Raw genomic sequence first — 6,824 nt, forward strand, 5'->3', positions numbered from 1 at the left:
AACTTAGGCGAGCACGAGGCTGCAGCTAAGCCTCCGAGTGAGAGGGTTGCTCTTCACTCGGTAGGATTTTTATAACTTAGGTGAGCACATGGCTGCAGCTAAGCCTCCGAGCGAGAGGGTTGCTCTTCACTCGGTAGGATTTTTATAACTTAGGCGAGCACATGGCTGCAGCTAAGCCTCCGAGTGGAAGGCTGGCTTACCACTCGGTAGGATTTTGATAACTTAGGCGAGTGCTTGGACTGCAGCTAAGCCCCCGAGTGAGAGGGTTGCTCTTCACTCGGTAGGATTTTGATAAACTTAGGCGAGTCCTTGGACTGCAGCTAAGCCCCCGAGTGGAAGGCTGGCTTACCACTCGGTAGGATTTTGATAATCTTAGGCGAAACGGATTCGCAGCTAAGCCTCCGAGTGGAAGTCTGGCTCACCACTCGGTAGGATTTTGACAAACTTAGGCGAAACGGATTCGCAGCTAAGTCACCCACTGAGGGGGAATTTTATTGGACAAAAATAAAAAGTGACAGAAATTATGGAGGAACTATGACACTATTATTTTGAGGTCCATGAACTACACAAGTGCTTTATTGCAACTCATCCGAGTGATAAAACTTAAGTGTAAAATGGGCGGAGTAGCTCCGCGTTCCAAGCTCGGGGCTCGTCGATATTATGCTCGACGTTGTAAAGACGGTACGCCCCGTTGTGGAGAACCTTGGTGACGATGAAGGGGCCTTCCCAAGAGGGAGCAAGCTTGTGTGGTTTGTGCTGATCCACTCGGAGAACCAAATCCCCTTCCTGGAAGGCTCGACCTCTCACATTTCTGGCGTGGAAACGATGCAAATCTTGTTGGTAGATGGTCGACCGGATCAGAGCCATCTCCCTTTCTTCCTCTAGAAGGTCGACTGCGTCTTGCCGCGCTTGTTCAGCCTCTGCTTCGTTGTACATTTCAACTCGAGGAGCAATGTGGAGAAGATCACTCGGCAAGACTGCTTCAGCTCCATAGACCAAGAAGAATGGAGTTCTTCCGGTCGACCGATTAGGCGTGGTCCGCAGTCCCCAGAGTACAGATGGAAGTTCGTCGACCCAAGCTCCAGCCGCGTGTTTGAGATCACGCATCAGTCGAGGCTTCAGTCCCTTGAGAATCAGTCCATTAGCTCGCTCTGCTTGTCCATTCGACTGCGGATGGGCGACTGATGCGTAGTCGACCCGTGTGCCCTGGGAGTTGCAGAAAGCTCTGAATTCCTCTGAGTCAAAGTTCGACCCATTATCCGTAATGATACTGTGCGGGACTCCATATCTGAATATTAGTTCCCTGATGAAGCTAACAGCAGTACCGGTGTCAAGGCTCTTGATTGGTTTAGCCTCGATCCACTTGGTGAACTTGTCGACTGCCACCAGTACATGCGTGAAGCCACTTCGTCCTGTTCTCAAAGGACCGATCATGTCCAGCCCCCAAACTGCAAAAGGCCAGACGAGTGGGATGGTCTTCAAAGCTGACGCAGGCTTGTGCGACATATTCGAGTAGAACTGACATCCCTCGCACTTATCTACTATCTCTTTTGCCATCTCATTCGCCTTGGGCCAGTAAAATCCGGCTCGGTATGCTTTGGCCACGATGGTCCGAGAGGACGCATGATGACCACAGGTCCCCGAGTGAACATCATTGAGGATGAGTCGACCTTCTTCTGGCGTTATGCACTTCTGACCGACTCCAGCCGCGCTTTCTCTGTATAATTGTCCTTTGATTACGGTAAAGGCCTTAGATCGACGGACGATTTGTCGAGCCTCTTCCTCATCCTCCGGAAGCTCTTTCCTCAAGATATATGCGACATACGGAATCGTCCAGTCGGGAATGACCACCAAAACCTCCATGATCAAGTCGACCACCGCTGGGACTTCAACTTCAGTCGGATCTGTGGCGCTCTTGGGCTGCGGAGTTTCTTCGGTGAAAGGATCCTCTTTGACTGACGGAGTGTGTATATGCTCCAAGAACACACCACTCGGAATGGCTTCTCTCTTGGAACCTATCTTTGCTAGATCATCAGCTGCTTGATTTTTCAGTCGGGGTATATGATGGAGCTCCAACCCCTCGAACTTCTTCTCCAGCTTCCTCACTGCACTGCAGTATCCAGTCATGGCTGGGCTTCTCACGTCCCACTCTTTCATCACCTGATTGACCACTAAATCCGAGTCGCCATAGACCATTAGGCGACGGACGCCGAGTGAAATGGCCATGCGCAACCCATATAGGAGGGCCTCATATTCTGCCTCATTGTTGGAGGAATCGAAGTGAATCTGGAGCACATATCTGAGCTTATCTCCTCTGGGGGAAACCAGGACAACCCCAGCACCGGAACCATTCAACATCTTAGAGCCATCGAAAAACATGGTCCAATGCTCCGAGTGAACTTTAGTCGGCTGCTGTTGTTCAATCCACTCGGCGAGGAAATCTGCTATCGCCTGGGACTTAATGGCTTTCTTTGCCTCAAACTTGATATCAAGGGGAAGAAGTTCAATCGCCCATTTGGCCACTCGACCAGTTGCATCTCTGTTGTGCAAAATCTCTGATAGTGGAGCGTCGCTAACGACTGTGATGGAATGGTCAGAGAAATAATGAGCAACCTTCTTTGTGGTCATGTATATTCCATACACAAGCTTCTGATAATGAGGATATCTCTGCTTGGATGGAGTCAAGACTTCAGACAAATAATACACTGGGCGCTGAACTTTGAGAGCTTTTCCTTCTTCTTCCCGCTCGACCGTTAGCACAGTACTGACGACTTGTCCTGTGGCTGCGATGTAGAGCAACAGAGGCTCTTTGCTGATTGGAGCAGCAAGCACCGGCTGGGTGGAGAGCAGAGCTTTTAGCTCGGCAAACGCTGCATCAGCTTCTGGAGTCCACTCGAACTTGTCAGCCTTCTTCATCAGTCGGTAAAGAGGCAGTGCCTTTTCACCGAGTCGTGAGATGAATCGACTTAATGCGGCCAAGCATCCAGTAAGCTTCTGGAAATCGTGCACTCGCACAGGGCGTTTCATTCGGAGAATAGTGCCAATCTTCTCTGGGTTAGCATCGATTCCCCGTTCGGAAACGAGAAAACCGAGTAACTTGCCACCAGGAACTCCAAATGTGCACTTTGATGGATTGAGCTTGATATCATACCTTCTGAGGTTGGCAAACGTTTCGGCGAGGTCAGCGAGCAGGTCGGAACCTTTTCGTGACTTGACAACAATATCATCCATATAAGCTTCCACATTCCGACTGATTTGGGTGAGTAGACACTTCTGAATCATTCGCATAAATGTGGCTCCGGCATTCTTGAGGCCGAATGGCATGGTGATATAGCAGAAGCACCCGAATGGAGTGATGAAAGCTGTTTTTACCTCATCGGGCCCGTACAGACGGATCTGGTGGTACCCGGAGTAAGCATCTAAAAAAGACAACCTCTCGCATCCCGCGGTCGAGTCAACAATTTGATCTATGCGAGAGAGAGGAAAGTGATCTTTCGGGCAGGCCCGGTTGATGTGCTTGAAATCAATGCACATTCGGAGCGACTTGTCCTTCTTAGGAACCATGACGACATTAGCGAGCCACTCGGAGTGGTATATCTCTCGGATAAATCCTGCCGCCAACAGTCGAGCCACTTCTTCACCGATGGCCTTTCTCTTCTGGACGGCGGACCGCCGAAGATGCTCTTTGACTGGTTTTGCAGACGAGTCGACTCTTAGGCGATGCTCAGCCAGTCCCCTGGGAACACCTGGCATGTCAGCGGGCTTCCATGCAAAAATGTCCCAGTTCTCACGGAGGAACTGGATGAGCGCTTCTTCCTATTTTGGGTCGAGTGTTGTGGAGATGCGGGTCGGAGCTGCTTCGGGGTCGGTCGGGTGAATGTGAACAGGCTTCGTCTCACCGGACGACTGGAATGCAGACTCTGTGGCGGGCTTCTTGGATCGCAGCAAGTCACTCGGATCTGCGTTTTGCTTGTATTCTTCAAACTCGACCGCTGTCACTTGGGAATCGGCAATCTTGGAGCCCTTCTGAAAGCACTCCTCTGCCTTTTTCCTATCACCGGTGACAGTGATCACACCTTTGGGACCGGGCATCTTCAATTTGAGGTACACGTAACATGGTCGAGCCATGAACCGTGCATAGGCTGGCCTCCCCAAAATGGCATGATATGCACTTTGAAAATCCACGACCTCAAACGTCAACTTTTCTTTGCGAAAATGCTTCGAATCACCAAACACTACGTCCAAAGCTATCTGGCCGAGTGACTCGGCCTTCTTCCCTGGTATAACTCCATGGAAGCTCATGTTACTAGTGCTCAGTCGGGACATCGGAATGCCCATACCTTTCAATGTGTCTGCATACAATAAGTTCAGCCCACTTCCACCATCCATCAGCACCTTTGTCAGTCGAGTGCCTTCGACAACTGGATCGACCACCAAAGCTTGCCTCCCGGGGGTGGCAATATGAGTCGGGTGATCAGATTGGTCGAATGTGATGGGTGTTTGAGACCACTTCAGATAATTTGCCTTTGCTGGGGCAACCATGTTCACCTCTCGGTTAATCACTTTCAGTCGACTTCTGCTTTCCACATCTGCAAAGATCATCAGAGTGGAGTTGATATGCGGATATCCTCCCTCACTGTCCTCTTTGTCTTCGGCCTTGTCCGACTCCTTCTCTTTGTCCTTAGACTGTTTTCCCTGAAACTGCTGGATCAGGAGTCGACATTGGCGAGTGGTGTGCTTTGGGTAAATGATATTCCCCTCTTCATCTTTCTTCGTGTGAATGTGACACGGCATATCCATCACGTCGTTCCCTTCTTTATCCTTTACCTTCTTGGGGTTCCAGGATCCTTTTGGTTTCCCCTTAAACTTTCCTTGAGTCACGGCCAGAGCCTCTCCAGGAGCTGCCGGTTCAGCCTTCCGCTTCTGTTTCCGACTGGTGTTTCCTTTTTCCGACTGACTCGGCTTGTGCTTGCCGCTGCGGAGTCGGTCTTCTTCTTCGCCGTTGGCGTACTTGGCTGCAATCTCCATCATCCGACTCAAGGTCATGTCACCGGTTCGACCAAATTTCAAACTCAGTTCTCTGTTCTTGACGCCGTCTTTGAAGGCGCATACTGCCTGATGATCAGAGACATTTTCCACAGTGTGGTGCAAAGTGATCCACCTCTGAATATACTCTCTGAGAGTCTCATTAGTTTTCTGCACGCAGACTTGCAACTCTGTCAATCCCGCTGGTCGCTTGCAAGTCCCTTCAAACGTTCTGACGAACACTCGGGACAGATCTTCCCAAGTGTAAATGCTGCTAGGAGGTAATTGAGTCAACCATGCCCTGGCAGAACCTTCCAACATGAGGGGCAAATGCTTCATGGCCACCTCGTCGTTCCCACCACCGATCTGAACTGCCACTCGGTAGTCCTCAAGCCAAGTTTCAGGCTTAGACTCACCAGTGAACTTGCTGACTCCTGTTGCCAACCTGAAATTGGGGGGGATAACTGCGGCTCTGATAGCTCTGCTGAAACATTCAGGACCAGAAACATGTACTCGACTGCTCGTGGGTACATCTCTGTCGAGTGCGCCTCGATGGGCTCTGTTCCGGTCGACCAACCCCTGCACGATAATGGATCGCGCGTCGAAGCCTGGTTCTCTGGGGTCAACTGGAACCCTACGCCCTGTACTGTACTGACGCCTATCATCTGGCTGCCGAGGAGCGTAAGACCCACCCCTCGGAGGGGAATAGGGCACTCGACGCCTATCATCTCGGTCGAGTCTGTCGCCATATTGATCTCGCCGATTCTCACGCCCTTCGCGCCGCGGAGGCGATCTGGGGCTGTGAGCCGACTGAACCGTATTCACAGTGACAGATCGACTGTGAATTCTGTTGCGCGACTGAGACACGGCTGAATTCTGATCTCCTGCTGCCCGGAGCAGATCCCTAATCTGCAGCAAACCTCTGCCAGCTTCCGACTGCGAAGGCTGAATGGACTCTGCTATACGGGTCGCAGCTGCTAAATTCTGAATTGGGGTTCGATATACCTGAGTCGGCGGGAAGAGTTGACGTCGACTGGTGTCGGGAACTCGTTGCCGCGCGCGCTCGTCGAGTGCTCGCTGAAGGTTCTCCAGTCGAGTGCGCTCGGCCAAATTGGCCAGACGCGCCTCCTCCAAGGCACGAGCCTCGGGGGTTTCTCCTGCGATGGGAATACGCAGGGGATCCTCGTTCCTGCGGCGAAGCTCTTCTCTTTGCAGAGAGTCGAGTGGCTCGGGCTGGTACTCTTCGTAGTCTCGTGCAGGGTCGCCGCCGTCACCTGCTCCACCACCTCGGGCGAAGCCAGGAGGGCTGCGGGGCCCGTCGACCATCAAGATTTCCGCCGCTGGATCACTGCTTCCGCATTCGGATGCGGTCTCTCCGGAGCCAGTCGACTGATCGAACAAGCCGTAGAGAGATTCGTTGGGCTCGATTGCCGCAACTTGTGTAGTGGCCGATTGGCGAGCCACCGCGTGACTCACCCATCGCTGAAGCCTCGACCGGCCTGAGCGCTTGCGCTGGCGGGAGACCGGGAGGGTGGACGATGGAGGAGCCGACCGATACTGGGTCGACGGTTGCCGCAGCAGAACGCCGCGGACACATGCGCGAAAATGCGTCGCACCGCGGACGGGGAGCGCGTCTACGTCGAGTGGAGCCTCCTGGAGCCATGCGGAGTCGTCGGCGATGAAGGTGAAAGTGCCGAGACGGATCTCTTGACCCTTGACCAAAACTCCAGCAGACACCATGATGAGAGTACTCGGAAGAATCGCAACTTCTCCACAAAATCGCTAAAACACCTGCCCCA

The sequence above is a fragment of the Triticum aestivum genome, chromosome 7B (assembly GCF_018294505.1).
Source record: "Triticum aestivum cultivar Chinese Spring chromosome 7B, IWGSC CS RefSeq v2.1, whole genome shotgun sequence".
NCBI lineage: Eukaryota > Viridiplantae > Streptophyta > Magnoliopsida > Poales > Poaceae > Triticum > Triticum aestivum.